At 44.7% G+C, this 21,316-nt stretch overlaps 1 protein-coding gene across 4 annotated transcripts in view; it reads right to left on the bottom strand.

Annotated features, from left to right (window-relative positions):
• SNX4 (sorting nexin 4) overlaps window positions 1-21,316 on the bottom strand; it is a 2,225,118-nt gene that overhangs the window by 65,187 nt on the left and 2,138,615 nt on the right. The window lies entirely within an intron of this gene.

Consider the following 21,316-nt stretch of genomic DNA (forward strand, 5'->3'; position numbering starts at 1 on the left):
CCGAGGCCGATGTGGGAGCTGAGCTCATCTGAGCCAAAGCCCCGAGGGGGAGAGCAGGGTCGGACAAGGGTCTGATGCACCTCTCCCCCTCGGAGCAGACGAGGGAGTCCCGGTGCCCAGATCCCTCCAGGGACGGTACCATGGAAGGGATTGGAGACGATGACGGAACCGAAGGAGAAGGTATCGGAGCCAACGGTTCCATGACTCGAACCCCAACAAACTCTGGCTCCAAGCTCAAAGGGTGAGTTGGAAGAGGAATATCTACAGACATGGACGGAGCCGACACCTGATGAGGGGGGCTGGACAACATTTTAGCCAGGGCCTGCGATTTTAACAGTCTACTGACCACTCTTTCCAAGTCATGGTCTGAAAGTCTTGAGGACCGAGAAGAGTGGGATGAGCGATGACTGCGCTCCGATTGGAGCAGAGGTGATCTCGGAGCCGAACGTATCGACTCCAGAGAAGGAGACCTAGATCTTTTTCGACTCTCAGATGGCTCCAAGGAACGTGTCGTAGCTAACTGGGAGGGAGTAGCATCGGTTCCAGCCAGAGCCGAGATGGATGGTACAGGTTCACCCAGTGACGGCTCCGAACTGGGAGCCGAAGGCTTAGGTGGCCTGGAAAATTTCACGGGCTGAGCCTTAGCCGGTGAATCTTGGGGCTTAAGTAAACCCCTCAAGATCAACTTATTTTTGCGCTCCTGCAGGACTCTAGGACTGAATGCGTGGCAAATAGAGCAAGAATCCTGCAGGTGCCCAGACAATAAACACAAGAAGTGTGCCCATCTGTCAGAGACATCTTCTGACAGCATGAGTCACACTTCTTGAATCTGGACGGCTTAGGATCCTTGGACATCGTGGAAGAAAACCAAGGAACAGAGAAACACACACACACACACAGAAGGATTAAGGTAATACCACCAAAAAATATATGTGCACTACTACAACAAAAACTATAGCTAACTATAAATAAACTAGCTAACAGTGATAATACAAGAAAGTTTTTTTTTTTTCTTGAAAGGGGCAGATAGAGAGAAAAAAATGTTATCCTCTAACTCAAATGGAAACCTTAGAGGTAAGGTTATCCTCGAACTTAAACGGACACCTTTCAGAGGAAAGGAAAGAGAAAGGGGGAGGGGAAACTCTCTAATGAAAAAACGAGTTTCTGAGGGAAAGTAGACAAGGATTCAGTAAGAAAAAAACTACAATACAATAGATTTATCTCAAGGAAAAAATCTACTCTAAAACTAAGTTTTATGACAGGAAAAAAAGATAACTATAAAGTTTTATACGACCTGAGCCAGCAGAGCAAACTCGCAGCAGAAGCGGCAAACGAGATCTCGGTATCTAGCGCCAGGCATCATGGGATATGGGGAGGCCTCGAGCCAGTAAGCAGCTCTCGAGCTTTAGAAGATGGCCGAGTTGGAGCCGAGGATTGGCTCCGAACCCAACCAGCAAGAATGAAGGCGAGATAGACAACTTAACATCAATAGATCTGTGTTGTCTGCCTGGTTCAACCTATGGTTCTTTGGATCTGACACCAGCCAATTCCTTCAGACTTCAAACTCGCCAAGCACTGCCTCCCTTACCGACAACTCCACACTCTTTACACTACTCTTCAGATCTAGTTTCCCTGTGACAACCACTTCCAAAATGCACTAAAAAACTCCCTCAACAAGGACGATGCATGAACTCCAAAAATAAGGAATGAATAATCTCTGTTGTCCAGTCATCACAGAAGTGGAAATTCACCATACCAACCAAAGGTGGGGGTGAGGGAGGTGAAGCCTGAACCAGACGTAGACAGACAACACTGAGCTATCATTATGGTAAGTACTTAACTGATGCTGTCTGCTTCCTCTGTCTGCTTCCTCTGGCTTCAACCTATGGGACAGGGTCTCCAGCCACAAACAATTTCTTGGGAGAAACTAAGGAAGGATATTCCACAACACAGTGGAGCCAAAGAAATCCCTGGATCTAGACTGAATATCCAGCTTATAATGCACCACAAGTGTTGTGACCCATCCAAGCATCATCTGCAAAAAATACATCCACTGATGGTCTAGAAAATAAAGCTACAGAAGTAGCTATAGCCCTTTTAGAATGACCCTTAGGTTTGAACAGAGGGTCTTACCTTTCAAATATGCAAATAATATACAATCTGATAGCTACTTGGACAAGGTCACATCAGGCAAAGGTGAATCCAGCCTGGATTTTGAGAAAAAGACAAATTAACTTGATTTTCTAAAAGCTGTGGTCTGGTTCAAATAAAATCTCAACTGCCTATGCAAATTGAAACAATGCAGAAGGTAATCACCTTTGTTGGAGAAATTGGGGAAAGAACACAGGCAGATGAACAGAACTGTTATGGTTATTCTCAGAATCTACCTTCAGCAAAAAGGAAGTTTGTACAAAGGGAAACCCTGTCTCTATGGAACAACAGATAAAGAGGAGAAGAATCAAAAGCTTGGAAGTCCAAAACCCTCCTTTTCCTTAAATAACAGCCACCAGAAATAGGAGTTTTGTAATTATCATAACTTGGCATCTGTGTTATCCTATGTCATCATTCATCACGTAGACAGGCCCATCCCGAAGGCCTTCAGAAACATGGACTTCTCCAAAGACAGGGGATGTGGAGACCATCCACCCTTTTGTTTCAAAAGTTCAAGGATGTCTCCAAAGGAGACATCGCCGAGCAGAAATCTGGGGGACCCATCTCCTTCCTAGATGTCTGTACCCTTACTGAGGGAATCAACGGTGGAGTCCAACTGCCTTCCCTTGCACTTTCTCTTGGGCTGGAGACTTAGGATCAGACAGCCGCAGTTTTTGTGAGGGAGCAGGCTGGAGAGAAAGGGTCTTCCTCTTTGGATTGGAAAAGAAAGCCTTCAAGGGGGAAACGAAGGGTCCCCTCTGGGCCAGACCCTTTAGCAAAAGCTTGTTGCGACACTCTGCCACGGCCCTGGAGTTAAATGCAGCACAAAAATAGCATTCAGCCTCCAGGTGCAGTGCGCCCAAGCAATATACACACTCCTCGTGCATGTCGGAATGAGGCATTTTCTAACCGCAGAGAAGCACTTCTTAAAAACAGCTGGTTTATCAGCCATAATTTAACCAATTATGTTAACTAAACTTAAACTAGCACTACCAACTACAACAACCAACACAGCCCTAATGACTACTATTAAAAAGGCACCAAACCCCCCATACACTAATTTAACTAGGAAAAAACCTAAGCTAAGGGAAGGGAAGTAATAACTACAAACTACAATAACAACTATACTAAAACACTACAGCAGAAACTACCTGAAAATGAGAAAAAAAGAGAAAAAGCACAACTAACTAGAGCCACTGGAAGCACATCCGCAGAGGATACATGACAAATGAGATCTGGGGAGTCACAGGGTGGCAGGGCATCATGGGAAACGGAGGAGCTAGAGTCTTGGATCCAAGACCCTATCATGATGAAGGATGATTTGGATAGCAACAGAAACAAGCTTATCCGAGACAAGAGCTTCAAATCAGAAGAAGCTGAAGCTCAAATGGAGGGTCAACAAGAACCTGCAAAACAAAAGGCAAATCCCAGGGAGGAACTGGATCCTAAACTAGGGGATGGAGGAAAAAGTTACCTTTGAGGAAAACCTTGGAAATCTTGGGAGAAGCCAGAGGAAAGTACAGTTGTGTACTTACCATAAATGTAGATGTTAGAGTGTATTCACTGTTGCAGTCATTACATTTGGGTAATCTGCTCACAGGTTGCCCTCAGTCGGCCTGAATTCCAAAGTCTTGGGTCCTGCATTGGCTGCGGTCTCCTCTTCCATGACGTCAGGTCGTCAGGGGTATAAAACATGCAGCCAACACCATTTTCTTTAGTTTTTCTTGCCCTCGATGTCAGGTGCCCTTAAAAAGGTAGCAAATATATATATATATATATATATATATATATATACATACACACACACACACATGCAGCTATATAAACTTTACCTTTATCTACAAGCAAATACACCACATAGGTTGTAGAAGATAGAGAAGGAAAGATAAACTCCAGAATGACAGGGGGATGGCGGGAGGGTAACCTGGACTGCAACAGTGAATACACTCGAACATCTACATTTATGGTAAGTGTACACAACTGTACTATGTTCTTCGTGTTTCACTGCTGCAGTCATTACATTTGGGTAGAATCCCAAAGATATGGTTGGGGGGGCTGGAGCTAAACAGCATTAGGCGCGGCTATAACGCCCTGCAGAACTGTAGTGGCAAAGCCTGCTCTGGATTTAGAGTAAAGAGGCAAATGATAATACTTTGTAAAGGTGTGAACAGAACTCCAAGTAGCAGCCTCTAGAATGTCTTTGGTTGGTACTCCCCTTAGAAAGGCTGCTGAAGTAGCTGCAGCTCTGGTGGAATGAGACTTAATGCCCTTGGGCACAGGTTTACCATGGTGTATGTAGCAGAAACAGATGCAGTGGCTTACCAACTCTGAAATTATCTGCTTTGAAATAGCCTTGCCCTCTGATCCTGCAGCATATGTCACTAGTAATTGCTCAGTTTTTCTTAGAGCTTTAGTCCTGCTTAAGTAGAATCTTAGTTGTCTGTGTACGTCCAAGGAATGCAGAATTCTCTCCCCCTTGTTCTATAGATTTGGATAAAAGGTTGACAGATGAATTGTTTGGTTAAGAGCCACACTGGAAACCACCTTAGGCATAAAAGTAGGATTTGTCCTCAGAGATACCCTGTCTGGGTAAAATATGATAAAAGGCTCTATAGCCATGAGGGCCTGTAGCTCTGAAACTCTTCTTGCTGAAGTAATTGCTAGAAGCAGAGCTGTTTTCCATAAGAACTTTATATCAGCGGTAGCAGCTGGTTCAAATGGAGGCAGGGTGAGCTTTTCCAATACATAATTGAGGTCCCATGCAGGCAATGGTGATCTTCTAGGAGGCCTTAAATTTTGGGCTCCTCTAAGATACTGCTTTAGTAAAGGATGAGAAAAGATTGGTGGCTCTGTATTGTAATGAGCCGAAATGGCAGAGGCATGGATTTTAATTGATGACAAATAGGCCTTTGTCAAGCTTCTCAGTTAAGTATTGCAATATCTGAGGAATATTTGGTTCAGCTGTATCAGTTCCTTGTGCTCGATTCCAAGCACAGAATCTCTTCCATTTGTCAGCATAAGATTTTCTAGTACTAGGCCTTCTGGCTTCCAAAATGACATCCATTACAGCTTTACTGAGAGGTGTTGTTTGTATGACTACATGATCAGCCATGCTGCCAGGTTCAGAGTTTGTAGTTGATTGTGCAGGATCTGATTGTTTTGCTGGGACAGTAGTTGTGGTCTTTGAGGCAAGGTCCAAGCTGGGTATTGAGACAAGTTCCTTGGGATTGGGTACCAGTATTGGCGGGGCCAGTCCGTGGCAATTAGTATCATCTTTGGTTTCTCTTGTCTGACTTTTAGGAGGACCTTGGGGAGAAGAGCAGAGGAGGAAAGGCGTAAACTGATAGGTTTTTCCAACTGAAGGACAGGGCGTCCACTTTCCATGCTTGTCTGTGATAAGTCCTTGTGCAGAATCTTTTCAACTGATAATTTTGAGGAGAGGCAAATAGATCTATGTCTGGGCTCCCCCATTTCTCTGTTATCATGCTGAAGACTTGCGGATTTAGTTTCCACTCGCGAGGGTCCATAAGGTTTCTGTTTAAATAGTCTGCCAGAGTGTTTTGTTTTCCTGGCAGGAATTGAGCTTGAAGATGTATTTGGTAGGTCAAAGCTATGTTCCACAGTGCCATGACTAATCTGCAGAGGGGGTAAGAGTGTTTTGTCCCCTTGCTCGTTTATATACCACATGACTGTGGTGTTATCCGTCTTTATCAGTAGTTGTGCTGGATGAAGTAAGTCCTTGAAGGCTGTTAGGGCGTTTTGAACAGCTAGCATCTCTTTCTGGTTGACATGCAGATGCATTTGTTTTGGTGACCATATGACCTGAATGCATCTTCCTGCCATGTGGGCCCCCCAGGCATAATCTGATGCGTCTGTTGTCATGGTTTGGCTGGCAGGGGGTAGAGTGAATGGCTGTCCCATGTTTTGGTGACATGCCTTTGCCCACCTTAGAAACTCCTGTTGCAGGCAGGGAATGAGAGGAATCATTGTTTCCAGACTGTGAGAATGTTGACGCCATAAACTTTTTAGGTACCATTGAAGTTTCCTCATATGCAGTCTTGCATATGGAATCAGTAGTATGCAGGATGCCATGAAGCCCAGAGCCTGCAGAATTTGTCTTGCAGAAGACTCGGTTTTTGTTGCCATCAGTTTGAAGTAAGTAGTCAGTTGCCTTTGCTTGTCTGGCGTGAAGTAAGCCATCTGGGCAGTTGTATTCAAGCTTGCACCCAGGAATGTTATCTTTTGAAAGGGTACCAGTTGTGATTTCTTTTCGTTTATTGTGTACCCTAGGCATGTTAGAAGCCTTTTCACAAATGCCAGGTGTCGAAGAAGAATGTCCTTGTTCTCTGCTTGAATGAGACAGTCGTCCAAGTAAGGATATATTTGTATACTTCTTTGTCTGCAAAATGCAATTACTGGTGCCAGGCACTTTGTAAAGACCCTGGGCACAGTAGATAAGCCAAAGGGCAGTGCAGAGAATTGGTAATGCATTAAGCCAGCCTTGAATCTGAGGTATCTTCTGCACGATTGTCTTATTGGGACATGCAGGTATGCCTCTTTTAGGTCTAAAAGTCACCAGCCAAGTATTCTTGCCCAGCATGGGCAGAAGCTGTTGCAAAGTCAGCATTTTGAATTTTGGAATGTCTAGGTATGTGTTCAAAATCGATAAATCCAGTATTGGCCGCCAGGCCTTGTCCTTTCTGGGTACCAAGAACAGTCTTGAATACAAACCTTGTCCTTTTTCCTGTTCTGGTACTGTCTGAACGGCCCCCATATCCATGAGGGACATAACCTGTTTCTGTGCCACTGCCCATTGATTTTTTGGCAGATCTGGCCAACCATTTGTCATTGGCAGTGTGTGGAAATGGAATCTGTATCCCTGTGATACGATGTTAGTACCCACTTGTCCTGGGTTATTAACTGACAATTTTGAGCAAAAAGTGCTAATTTTCCCCCTATGGGTGCTGCCAAAAGATAAGTGCTTGGTGAAGGCAGAGGGAAGTCATTGGGGTTGTTTTCTGTAGGTATGCACTTTATCTCCTCCAGATCTGGAGGTGGAAGCGCCCCATTGCTTTGACCTGTATGAATCTTGCGCCTGGTATTTGGAACCCTTAGGGCGTCTCGATTTGCCCCTTTGAGCTCTGTCTGACACAGGAAAGGACCAATTTTTGGTAGGCCAGTGTCTCCTGAATCTTGGTGGCTGCACTTGTAAGAAGTCTTTAACAGTTTGCATAGACTTAGCTGTGTCTTCCATTTTCTTTAAAACCTCTTCTGCCTCAATACCAAACAGAGAATCATGCTGTAAAGGACCATCCAGCAATTTAGCTTTAACATGATCAGGTAAATTTTGTTCCTTTAACCAGGTATGCCTCCTAATCACAGATCCAGTAACTGCGGCCCTGCAGGAGGCCTCTAAGGAATCAAAACCACATTACAAAGTATGCTTTCCAACTTGTTCAGCTGCATGCAATAATTCCTGCAATTCTTTATTTTCTGCACATTCTGAAATCAACATCATTTTCTGTTTCAGCAATCCCATAACATGTTGTTGGCACTTAAGCATATGAAATTGACAGTTTAAGGCCCTGATTGCCAAGGTTGCAGATGTATAAACCTTTTTTCCTCATCTGTCCAGTGTCCTTGAATCTCTATCAGAGGGGGTAGGATTTTTTGCTGTTGAGGCCTTAACTCCCTTTGGATTTGGACCCTGTGAAATAGTTTCAGGATCAGCAGCAGGGTTTCTAAATAAAAATTTATGTGAGTCAGGGACCCTGTAATATCTGTCAGGCTTACTGGGAGCTGGAGGTAAGGAGTCGGGGGACAAGCTTGACTCCGAAAATACATCATCCACAATGTTTAAAACAGGTGGAATGGCTAAAGGCCTGTGCTAAGGGAGGGTGAAGAAGGAAATCCCTGAGCCTCTTTTTTGATTCTGAGAAGTCTTGACTCTCCCAGTGAAAATGCTCCCTCAAAGTATGCAAGGTTTCTCCAAATGAATAATCCTCAGGAGGAGATGCAGATGGAATAGACTCCTCTGCATCAGAATCCTCATAGGGAGGTATAGATACTTCCTGATCAGAAGAAACAGAAACCTGATCTGAAGATTCATAATCAGTGTCTTGCCTAGGCCTCTTATCAGGAGGGGGATGGATACCCCTGATCAAGGTAATAAGGTCTTCAGCCATTTTGATCATCTGTTTTTTAGGCATAGAGGCCTGTGCACGTGGCTCATGCGTCGGTTTTTTAGTTTTAGAAGTTGCTTTTGTCTTTGGTTTTGCAGCTGTCGTCGGTTTGATATACAAATGCTGAGGTCTGAATACACCCTCAGAAGCCGGTGCCTGCTCAGCGGCTCCGGACCCATCCGAGGGAGATACATCCATCGGTCCAATACCTTGAGTATCTTGCGGCATGCCGGACTCCACATGGGTGTCGGTAAAGGACTTTGACTCGAAGGTAGCGGGTATCAGGGGCTGCGAAAGCACCTCACTGAGTACCAGTGAACCGGCGAATGGCTTAGGAGAAGCTTCGTCGTCGGTTTTGGATCTCGACTGCCTTTCTCTGTCCTTTTCTTTGCTTTTTTTACGTACTCTGGTAGTCGGATTGCTATCCGATGACATTTCTGGGTAGTTAAATGCGTTTCCAAAATACTTTGATGCAAAAATAAACTGACGTTTAATAGTGCGTTGGTTAAATCTAGCACAAAACTGACAGCCAGGCATGTTCTGATCAGGGCCTAGGCAAGGAATACAGTATAAATGGAAATCCTTATGAGGTATTTGCTTCCCAAAAGTAATATAATTATTAACTTTTTCTGACATCGGTAAAAATCAAGAAAAAAGTTTCCCCAACGGGGTACTTAGCTTTAGTGAAGACTTCGGTTCTGAAACTCAAACTTGAATATATCAGTAGTCGGCCGACCAGCACTTGTGAAATGCTTCTGCTTTGGGCACCGCCCGGCAAGAAAGACTAAAGAAAATGGCGTCGGCTGCATGTTTTATACCCCTGATGACTTGACGTCATGGAAAAGGAGATAGCAACTGACGTAGGACCCAAGACTTTGGAATTCAGGCCTACTGAGGGCAACCTGCCAGCAGATTACCCAAGTGTAATGACTGCAACAGTGAAACACGAAGAACATCATCATAGCCAACGTGGAAATTAGAGATGGCTGCCAACTGCACTTTGATTGCAGAAAAAAATGGAACCTGACTGAAACAACTCAGCGAGAAAATCAAAAATGGATTCTACAGGAGTGGAGAAAAGATAGCCTCCCCAAGATTCTGCACATAGTGCAAAACCATCACCCTTTACTGGAATACATTTTTCTAGTAGACTGTTTCTCAAGTGAAGACAAGATATGAACTATGGCCTGAGAAAGCTTGGGATTTATAGCCATCAAGGGATCTGGAGGAACCATGCAGTTAACTTGAGGGACTGAAAGTTGGGGGATCCAGACCCACTAGATGAGTAATGAGATCCAGAATGGGATCTAATACCCAAGTGGTGTACTTCAGAAGAGGCCAAAAGAATGGAAACCACACCTGGGTGATGCCAAAAGGGGGCTATGAGGGTCACAGAAAGTTTGCAGCAGGCTGCCTTCTGAAGAAACTTTACCATCAAAGGAATTGAGGGATAAGCGTGAAGAGGCCCCAGGGGCCAAGTAAACACTAGAGTGAACTATGACATAATAGCTGCTGCAAATAGTAATGGATGGGGAGGTGAATAGGTCGCAACACAGTGTCCCAGCACCAAAAAAATCTTAACTGCAACCCTTGGATTTGGGGACCAGTCATGAGGAAGCAGAATGCTCCTGTTGTGGCTGCCAGCCCAGAATGCTGGATTTCCCCTGGATGTGTGTTGCCACCAGAAACTGTTGAGAAGAGATCACCCATTGCCAAACTCTCATGGCCTCTCGACAGAGAGGATACACTTGTGTTCCCCAAGTGCTTACTGAGATACCTGACAACTGACATATTGTCCATCTGTACTGAAATCACTCCTCTGAGAAGGGCTTCCTGAGAAGCCTGTAATGCAAGTAGGACTGTCCTCATCTCCACAACACTGGTGTGGATATGGGCCTCCACTGAAGACCAGGACCTTTGAACCTTCCTCCCTTCAAAATGGCCCCCAACGCAGGAGGGAGGCGTCCATGGTGACTGTGGCTGAGGGAGCTAGAAGAACAAATGATCTCCCACTGGTTATTAGATGAGACTGCAACCACCAATGAGTTTGATTGTGACACACCTTTATCAGCCATGTAGGATAATCCATGGGATGAGACAGGAAAGACCCTCAGTCTAAAGGGACCAAGCCTATGGATGCTGCCATATGACCTAGAGGTTTCACAACTACATAAGCTGGAGGCATTGATGTTGCAAGCACTGACAAGGTTTAAGCATGAAGGCTGACCACTCGAACTCAGAAGCCAGGCAATCTGATTGATGGTATCCAAGTGACAACCTATGAATTCGAAAACCTGAACAGGCTGGAGGCTCGACTTGGGCTAACTGACTGTAATGCCCAGTGGTCACACAGTTGGAGTAAGGTATCCATGGCCATGATCAACGATGCTTTTGTGTAAGCGGTAAATAGCCAATCATCCATGTAAAGAAAGACCTGGAATCCTTGCAGCTGAAGTCAGGCTGCGACCACTACCATGCAATTGGTAAACACCTAGGGGGCTGTGGTGGGTCCAAATGGAAGGGCCCTGAACTGGTAATGTTTGCCTCCTGCTAGAAGCGTAGAAGCCTACTGGAGCACCTGTTTATCTTGATATAATGGTAGGCATTCTTGAGGTCTACTGAGCACATCCAATCGTCCTCCCTCAGAAGAGGTAAGATGGAATGCACTGTTACCATCCGCAGCTTAGTCTTTTTGATAAACTGATTCAGTCTGCTTAAATCCAGAACTGGCATGAGGCCCTTGCTCTTTTTTGGTATTAAGAAGAATCCGGAATAGACCCCAGATCCCTGCTGGTTTGTCATGACCCCTTGGATGACTCTGTTTCCAAGCAGCTTGTTAATCTCTGCAGCTAGATGCTATCTCTGACAGGGAAGAACATCTGGGAGATGCTTCTGATGAGGGTTTGAAACTTCTGAAAAGGGAATGTAACGACCTCTGGATATGACCCTTAAAACAAGTGCATCCAAGGTGAGGGCCTACCAAGCTTTTGGGGAACAACCGAACAACCCCCAACTTCCTTCAGAAAGCGCCAACCAGAGAATGCTTGTGGAAACCCTGATTCTGCAGACCTCCCCTGCCCCACAGGCAGTGTCCATTATGAATCCCCCTGTCCTATGGAGGAACCCTTTGAAGGAGTGTCCTAAGAACACTGCTGCAACTTTCTGAAAAATACATATTCACCTACCCTTCTGATTCCTTGAAAAGGCCCATTAAGGGGTAGCGAAGCTCACTCCCAACAGCAGACAGCATCTTCCCATCTTGCTAGCTCCTCGTCAAGAGTCTTTCACTTTCGGCCTCAAAATAGGGAAGAGCCATCAAATGGGCTATTTACAAAGGACACCTTGAAGCAATCCATAAAGCTACATAAATGCATCCAAGTGTGGCACTGCATGGCAATGCCTAAGCCAGCCTCTCAGGTCACTTCATCACCTGTGTTTGAAAGGAGCCTCATGGAAACATTAGCGATGGAAAGCAGGGTACACAACTGTGTCTCCTGCATCTTCTGAGTGTCCAGAGATTGCTGTGTCTTGATATTCCTGGACACTTCAGACACCAGGTCATGCTGAAGTCTTGTCAAGTAAGATAAATAATTAAGTGTTCTCAGTACAAAAGTGGCCAAGGCATAAAAGGACTTCCCTAAAAGATCCAATGCCTGAGACATTCTTTTGGGAATGGACTGAAGAGCTCTCCTCAGAAATCTTCTTGGTGGCAGCCACCACCACAACAGCAGTGACAGCCAGACCCTTGCTCCAATGTGGCTGGTCTTTGGGGGGGGCAAGAATATTATTCACCTTCTTCAGGAAAGGCTCCACTGTGTTGGGCTCTTTCCATGCCCTCTGGGACACTAAGTCTATAAGACCTTCTAGAGGGGAACTACACAAGGTGTAGATAGGCCTCCAATAATACTGACTCTTCTGTAGAGGGAGCTTTGGTGGTCCAGCATCTGCATTGGCAAACAGCTCCAATAAGTTGCCAAAATAGGTGTCATTCTGCACAGAATTAGGGGACCCCCCCCTCCTTTCATGAGGTCAGTATCCTCTGTGACAGACTCTTACAGGAAGTGAAGATATTTCCTCTTACACCTCCTTTTCCCTGAAACCTCCTATGCCTGTGATGCCGGGGGGGGAGAGGCTGGCAGCCCCTCTAACAGGGCAGAATGGAGACCCATTGATGCAGGCTGTGCAGGAGCAGACTGATGAATGGTCAACATGCTCAGATGAGAAAAGGGAAGGGACAATGACTGGAGAAACCTGACCCTTCTCCTGAGAGGAGAAAGTACAGTTGTGTAAAATTTTACCATAACAGTAGATGTCCTTCTCTTTACTGTTGTAGTATTACTAACATTAGGGATCTCCTGGCAAGGATAACCAAAAGACTGGACAGCATACCAAAGCCTTTAAATTCTGTATGTGCCATACGTCACTTGTATGCTTCCCGTACAGGAGGTAGGGCATAAAGGTGACACACAGATGCAGTTTTCCAGAACTTGATTGCCTCAGTAGAGAACAATTGCCGTAGGACAAAAGGAGGCTATGCACATCCAAGGGGAGAAAAAACAAAGAAAAGGTGACCCTTGGCCTAGACAGTAACCAACCAAAACCCAAAAGAAAAAGGGGGATGGAGGGAGGGACCAAATACTGCAACAGTGAAGAGAAAGACATCTAGTATTATGGTAAGATTTTACACAACTGTATATTTATTTCTATATCACTGTTGCAGTATTCTTCACCTTAGATAGAATACAAAAGCTCAAGAAAAGAAGTGGGAGGTGGAAAGCTGGGAAGAGCCCTCAACAAACTCATACAGTATGGCCCTAGTGAAACCTGCTCTAGCCCTAAAAACCATATCCAATTTATAATGCTTAGTAAAGGTATGCACTGAGGACCAAGTAGCAGCTTCAAATATGGAAATGGTGTCAAAACCCTTGAAAAAAGCACCAGAGGAAGCAACAGCCCTAGTGGAGTGAGCTCTAACTAAGGTACACAGACATTTGCCATGTAAATAATAACAAAAGGAAATGGCCTTAGCTATCCAGGAGAAGATGGTTTGCTTGGAAACAGCTAAACCCAAAGTCCGGGGATGAAAAGAAACAAAAAGCTGGTCAAACTTACAAATGGTCTTAGTTTTATCCAAATAAAATCTGAGCTGTCTTTGCAAATTCAAGGCATGCTAGACCCTCTCACTAGTAGGCCGAGAAGGAAAAAAGGAAAGGAGTTGTACTGCCTGACTTAAGGAAAGCTCTAACAACCTCGGGCATAAAAGTAGGATTCCTACAAAGAGATACCCTGACTAAAAAAAAAAAAAAAAAAAAACAAATGGAATGGCCACAGGGCCTGAAGATCAGAAACCCTCCAAGCTGAACAAGACAGTTTTCCAGTTACACTGTTGCAGAGAAGCTGGAACAGTAGGCTCAAAAGCAGCCTAGGTCAATTTTTCCAAAACAAAATTAAAGTTCCAAGGCCAAAGGATGATTCAAGGGTAGACGGGCAGAAAAGTACAGTTATGTAAAATCTTACCATAACAGTAGATGTCCTTCTCTTCACTGTTGCAGTATTCTTAACATTAGGGATCCCCTGCCAAGCACAGCCCGACATCCGGCCAGTATACCAAAGCCTTTAGGTTGTTACCAATACACTGTAGGTCACAAGTATGTCCCCCATGCAAAGCATAGGGCATAAGGGTGACATCCGAACATATCATCCTCAGAACTGAGAGCCCCAGGGAGGAACCTAGCCATAGGATACCAGAGAGCAACACACACATCCAGACGGACAAAAGACCAGGGGGAGAAGGGAGGGAGCGAATACTGCAACAGTGAAAAGAAGGAAATCTACTGTTATGGTAAGATTTTACACAACTGTACTATGTCCTTCCATTTTACTGTTGCAGTGATCTTAACATGAGGGGAGAGTGCAAAAGCTCAGGAAGAAGACAGGAAGGAGGAAGGGTCAACACAGCCTTCTAAGACCCCATGAAGAATGGCCCTAGCAAAACCAGCTCTAGCCCTGGATATGACATCCAACTTGTAATGCTTGGTAAACGTATACACTGAAGACCTGCCTCAAGGATAGAATTAGTATCCAAACCCTTGAATAAAGCACCAGAAGAAACCACAGCCCTAGTAGATTGAGCCTTAACTTTAGAAGGAAGGCTCTTACCATGATAAGAATAACAAAAAGCAATGGCTTTAGAAATCCAAGAGGAAACAGTCTGCTTGGAAACTGCCAAACATAATGATTTAGGATGAAAAAAAAAAAAGAAAAAGTTGATCAGATTTTCTAAAATCATTAGCTTTGTCCAAATAAAATCTGCATTGTCTATGCACATCCAGAGTGTGCAACACCACCTCACTAGCTGACTGCAGAGAAGGGAAGAAAGTGTGCAGATTAATATACTGATTAAGAGACAACTCATTCACTACCTTAGGCATAAAAGGATTGGTATGAAGGGAGACACTGTCTTTATGAAAAATAACAAAAAGGAATAATAACCATAAGGGCTTGAAGCTCAGCTACCAGTATGGCAGAATTAAGGGCTAACAAAAGAAGAGTCTTCCAAGAAAAATGCTGTAAAAAAGCTGAAGCTGCAGGCTCAAAAGGAGGCCGAGTCAATTTCTCAAAACCAAAATTAACATCCCAGGAAGGACGAAGAGGCTTCCTGGGAGGTCTAATATGAAGAACGCCTTTAAGAAACTCTTTGGCCTTGAACCTAGAGGCCAAAGGAGGAGTTAAAGGCAGACAGGCAGAAATAGCTGAGAAGTGGGCTTTAATAGAAGAATATGACAACCCAGCATTAAGCAATTCATACAAATAAAGAACCAAAGAACATCCATAGTAAGTGGGTCCAGGTTACACCAAACAGAAAACTTCTTCCATTTGGACAAGATTTCCTAGTAGTGGATTTCCTGGCTTCCTGCAGAACCTGAAGCACATCCTCAGAAAAAAGATGCCTATAGGGAATCAAAATCCTATCACCCACAGTGTCAGCTGAAGAGTGGACAGGTGGGGATGGATGAGAGATCCTTTGTCTTGTGTGAAAAGATCAACCCTGTGTATGATGACTGACCTTGGCTAAGTACAGAAGAAGAGGGAACCAATGCTGTCTGGGCCAAAAGAGAGTCACAAGCAAAATTGTGGGATCATCCTGTTTTATCTTGCACAAGACATTTGTAATGACAGGAAGGGGAGGGAAAGCATAAAGAAATATCCCCTTCCATGAAAAAGATAGGGTGTCCACATTCCAGGCCAGAGGACATGGAGTCCTGGCACAAAATTGAGGAAGCTGCCTGTTCGGAGATGTGGCAAAGAGACCTAATTGAGGAATAGTCCACTAGTGGATAATGTCCAGAAACACATTCCAATGAAGCAACCACTCATGAGATTGTGTTATGTACATGCTCAGGAAGTTTGCCACAAAATTCTGACTTGACAGAACGTATACTGCCTGAAGTGTAACTTGATATTGAATCACTAACTTCCAAACCCTGAGTGCCAATCTGCAAAGAAGATAGGACCTTGTCCCCCCCTTGTTTGTTGGCATACCACATCACTGTGGTGTCTGTAAAGATCTTTAGGGTCCCTGAAGAAAAGAGAGGATGAAAAGCACAGTGTGCCAACAGAAGAGCTCTCATCTCCTTGATATTCATGTGCTCCGTCTGCTGCTGAGGAGACCAAAGGCCTTGCACTTTTAGGTTTCCAAAGGAAGCTCCCCAATCCTTGTATGAGGCATCTGTGAACAGCTCCTAAGAGAGGTAAGTGGGGGTTGAAAGGGAAGGCCTAGATTCAAAGTTAGTTGGTGAATTCACCACTGAAATTCCAGAAGGAGACATGGAATAAGAGGGATTGGAAACTCCAGAGGATGAGCATGCTGATGCCAAACTGTCTTTAGATACCACTGAAGCTTTCTCATGTGCAATCTAGTGAATGGGAAGCATGAAGATGGTGGATGCCATGAATCCCAGAGCCCTCAGAAATTCCCTGGCTGAAATCAAGGGCAAAGAAAGAAGGGACTGAAAAAAAATCAGAGTCAAAGCCTTGGGAAGAGACAGGGATGCTAGCATAGGAACAGCCTGGAACCTGCATCCCAGAAAAACATGATACCATGACGGGGACATGAAGGACTTTTGAAAATTTACAGTGAACCCCAGCGATGACCCACTGAAGGTGCTGTAAAAGAAAATCTGGAGAGTAGACTTGAATAAGGCAGTCATCTAAAAATATAAGACCTGAATGCCTTTGAGCCTGCAAAAAGCAATCACAGAAGCTAGGCATTTGGCGAATACTCTTGGGGCAGTAGAGAGGCTAAAGGGCAAAGGAGAGAATTAAAAATGCCAGGAAGCAACAGAGAAACAAAAACTTCCTGAAAAGAGGATGAATAGGGACATGGAGGTAAGCATCCTTGAGATACAGAGAAGCCATAAAAGCCTGAGGAAGCAGAAGAGGGAAAGAATTCTGAAGGGATAACATTTGAAAGGAAGCAACCTTCAGAAATGTATTCAGGAGAAAAAGATCCACAATGGGTCTCTCCAAGTGTCCTCTTTCCTGGGAACCAAAAACATTCTTGAATAATAACACTTCCTCCTCTGAGCAGCTTGAACCTCTTCAATAGTTCCTTGAATCAAAAGACCCTGAAGCAGCTCTGGAAGATTGGTCTTAAGGTGCCTGAGGAATGCCCATGAAGGGGGAAGAGATTTCCAAACCATTAAGTACTCCTATCGAATGATGGAAAGAGCCCAGGATTCCTGGGTTATTTAACCAGACAGGAAGAGACAAAGAAAGACAATGTGAGAGAGGAATGTGGTTGGGAAGAATCAGGTAGTCAGACAACACTTGGTTTATCAGGAAAGGAAGGCTTCTGAGCAGGACAGGTCTATATACACTTAGCTGAGGGAACCCTCCTACCACCCTTCTTGTCTTTAGGGGGAGGATGAGACTGCCTTCTAACAAAGGCCAGTTTATTAGGATAGTTTCCTGGAACTTTGGCACAGGAGAAGCAAAAATATGTTTCAGGTCCTGTAACTTCTTGCTTTTCACCTGCAGGGACTTGAATAAATCAGCTGTAGCAGCACCAAACAAATATCTGTTGTCCAGAAGAGCATCCATCAACTTTGCCTTAATATCATCAGGAAGAGGCTGAAGCCATAGCCAGGAATATCTCCTGAACACAGAGCTAGAAGTAGCAGCCCTAGAAGAAGCATCTGCTGCATCATAACCACATTTAATGGAATGGTGGTCTACATGGGAAGAAGCCCCTAACAGAGACAAAGCAGACAGAAGTCTTTCCCCTCGGAATCAGGAAGGTCAGAAATAATCTAGCAAGCCTGAGAAAGAAGGCCCAAATCATATCTGGTCATAAGAGTCTGATAAATAACGGCCCAAAAGTCTAGGGTGGCAGAAGTATCAACCTTTTTACCCAGCCTTTCCATAGTCCTGTTTTGATCAGAAGGAAGAAGTTTGGTAGAAGGCAGTAATTTAGAAGGCTTGTCGGATGCCACAGAAACCACTGAAGGGTCAGCAGATGGAAACTTAAAAAGGAATTTTTAGTCATCAGGCACTTTATAAAGCCTACCTGTTTTTTTAGGAGCAGGGGGCCAAGAGTATGGGGCCTGAGATGCAGAAAAAAAAGGCACCCAATAAAGCAGCCAAAACAGGAGGAACAGCAGACGGTCTAGGAGATTCCATTTGAAGGAGCTCATAATACCTCATCTGCACATCAGAAACCTGGGATCAATCCCATTTAAAGAATTCCATCATCCTGGCAATGGTATCCCCAAAGGAAATCTCATCAAAAGGAGATTCAGGACTAGCAGACTCCTCTTCCTCAGAACCATAATCCAAAGGAGAAGGAATCTGGGTAGAATAGGCCAGGGTTTCCTCATCAGAATCCACTTCTTCAGAGGAATCCTGATCCCTAGACCTTTTTTTTTGGGGGGGGGGGGGACCAGGGAAGAAACAGGACTGAGACCCCTTGAGGAGGCTTCAAGGCCATAAGAGCATTGAATAAACCCTGCGTAACATTCTGTCATTCACCCTGAGGGTCTCTGGGAGCAGAAGAAATTACAGTTGTGTAAACTTACCATAAATGTAGATGTTCGAGTGTATTCACTGTTGCAGTCATCACATTTGGGTTATCCCTGCCAGGGTAGCCCTGGGATGGTCTGAATACCAGAGGCTTAGCATTTCTGCATCAGTTGCTGTCGCTTCAGGACTGACGTCATGTCATCAGTAGTATAAAGTAAGGCAGCTGACGCCATTACATCAGTCTTTCTTGCCATGCAGTCCGAAGCAGAAACAGTTCACATGAGTGCCAGTCAGCTGCTATCTGAGTTTGTCTACCGATTTGAAGCTGAAGTCTTCTAAAGCTAAGTACACCATTGGGGATCCTTTTTTCTTGCACTAACCGATGTCAGAAAAAGTTAACTATCTCCCCTGTCTAAAATAAATACCACACCGAGACTTTCATTCTTACTGCGTCACTTGTTTAGGCCCAGACCATGACGTCCCTCGTTGTCACTTCTGTGCTTTGCTCAAAGCCAGAATTATCCATCGTCGGGCCCTTATTGTAGCTAGATATTTTCGCTTACAGTCCTCGAACTCCGTTATGGCTTCGGTAAGCCATCCGACACCAGATCTTCCGAAAAAAATTAAACGTTTACCTAGAGGCTCAGATAAGTGTGCCATTGGGGTTTTTTGACTTATTCTTTTTTGCTTTATTGCTGTGGGGTTTCATGTCATCCAGAAAGCGTACGTACCAGTGTGGGAGACAGATTCCTCATAAAGGCCATCACAAGCAGTATTTCTTTTGTTTATGAGCTTCTCATGACCACACATCATGTACTATTTGTCAGCCTTTTGTTCCAAAGACCTTATGTAGTAGTAGTACTCTTTCATCCCTCACCATTTATTGTGAAAACAGACGTCTAAAGCTTGTAGCAAAAGATGCTACGGAAGGTACTTCCTGGCCTAAGGGTCAGCCTTCTTCAAAGATGACGACCAAAAATGGCATGTTAGATGAACACATTTGGGTTATCCCTGCCAGGGTAGGTAAACAGCAACAACTCAGGTGATCAGACAGACTATCAAAGATGTCATTCGGACTGGCAGCAAAGAAGTTCTGAGGATATGTTTGGACATCACCTTTATGCCCTACGCCTTGTCTGGGGAGCATACATGTGATGTATGGTGTATCTATAACAACCTAAAGGGTTTGGTATACTGGCCGGATGTCGGGCCGCCCTTGGCATGGGATACCTCATGTTAAGAATACTGCTACAGTGAAATGGAAGGACATTTAGCTGACAAATGGGCCTTTATGGACAAATAGGCCAAGCCAGACTGGAGCAACTCACACAAACAGGACAGAACAAAGGGACCCCCATCAAAAAAGGTCCTGGCTATCAGCATGGCACCAGACAGAAAATCTTTTCCGTTGGGAAATGTAAGATTTTCTGGTTGCAGGTTTTCTCACCTCCTGTAAAACCCTGGGCATGTGCTCAGAAAAATAAAAGGTGCCTAAAAGGGATCAAAACCTCATCATCCACAGTGTAAACTGAAAAGCGGACAAGGGAAGATGGATGAGTACCCCTCATTCTATGTGAGGTGGTCCAACTGGTGAGGTAACTTGTGGTGATTGCCCCTAGCCAGATCATTAAGAGGAGGAAACCAGTACTGTCTAGGCCAAAAGGGAGTCATTAGCAAGATTTTAGGGATTCCCAATGAATCTTTTGCAAGACTCTCAGAAGTAGAGGAGGAAAGGCAGAGAGAAACATCTCCTTTCAAGGAAAAGAAAAGGTGCCCGTCTTCCACTCAAAGATGGCATGGCACTCTGGAACCAAAAACAGGGAGCTGCTTGTCCAGAGAGGAGGCAAACAGATCTACCTGAGGAATACCCACCGATGGACTAAGCCCAGAAACACATCTCTGTGAAGCATCCATTTGTGGACCTGCTCAAAGAGTGTGCCACTAGATTGTGTTCTGAAGGAATATACACTGCCTACTGCCTAAAGAGTTAGGTGATAACTGACAGCTAGATCCTAGGCCTGAAGAGACAGTCTGCAAAGGTTAGATTTTGTGCCCCCTGGTTGCTGACATACCACGTCAATGTGGTGTTGCCTGTGTGAACCTTCAGAGGACCTGGAGAGCGCACAGAATGAAAAGCCTGAAGGGCCAGAATCAGAGCTCTCATCTCTCTGATGTTGCTATGGTCTGACTTCTGATGGGGGGGGGGGGGTCCAGAGACCTAGAACTTTCAGGTGACCAGTGGAAGCCCCCTACCCAGTGTCTGTGGCATCAGTGAACAGTTCTTGAGAAAGAACCAGAGGCTGAAATGGCAGGTTTGGAATGAAAGGTAAGTTGCTGAATCCACAACTCAAATTTCTGCTTGAGACAAGCAAGGAGAGGCACTCTGAAATCCAGAGGGTGGCAATGCTGAAGCCAAAATGACTTGATACACCATTAAAACTTCTGCATATGCAGTCTGGCAAGAGGGAGCATTGGACTAAAGGAAGCCATGAATTCTAGGGCCCAAAGAAACTCTCCGCCTGGAATGGCAGGGAGAGGAAGAGACTGAAAGAAAACTGTCAAGGACAAAACCTATGGAGGTGGAAGAGAAGACAATTTTGCCACTGTCCGAATCCTGCAGCCCAGATGCACGTGATCCTGAGAAGTTGTCAGGACAGACTTTTGGAAGTTTATAGTGAACCCCAAACTTTGATGGACATATATGGCAAACTCCAGATCCTGTAACAGGCAACTGGGAGAAGTTGCCTGAATCAACAGGTCATCTAAATGATGAAAAATCTGAATGCCTTGGAGCCTGAAAAAGGCAATCACATGAGCTAGGCATTTTGTGAATACCCTTGGGGCAGTAGAGAGGGCAAAGAGCAAATCAGAGAACTGAAAATGAGAGGAGAAAACAGAGAAAAACAAAAGCTTCTTGAAAAGAGGTTGAATAGGGATATTAAGGTAAGCATCCTTCATGTCCA

Source organism: Protopterus annectens, chromosome 6.part0 (assembly GCF_019279795.1).
Source record: "Protopterus annectens isolate FY-2018-M chromosome 6.part0, PAN1.0, whole genome shotgun sequence".
Lineage (NCBI taxonomy): Eukaryota > Metazoa > Chordata > Ceratodontiformes > Protopteridae > Protopterus > Protopterus annectens.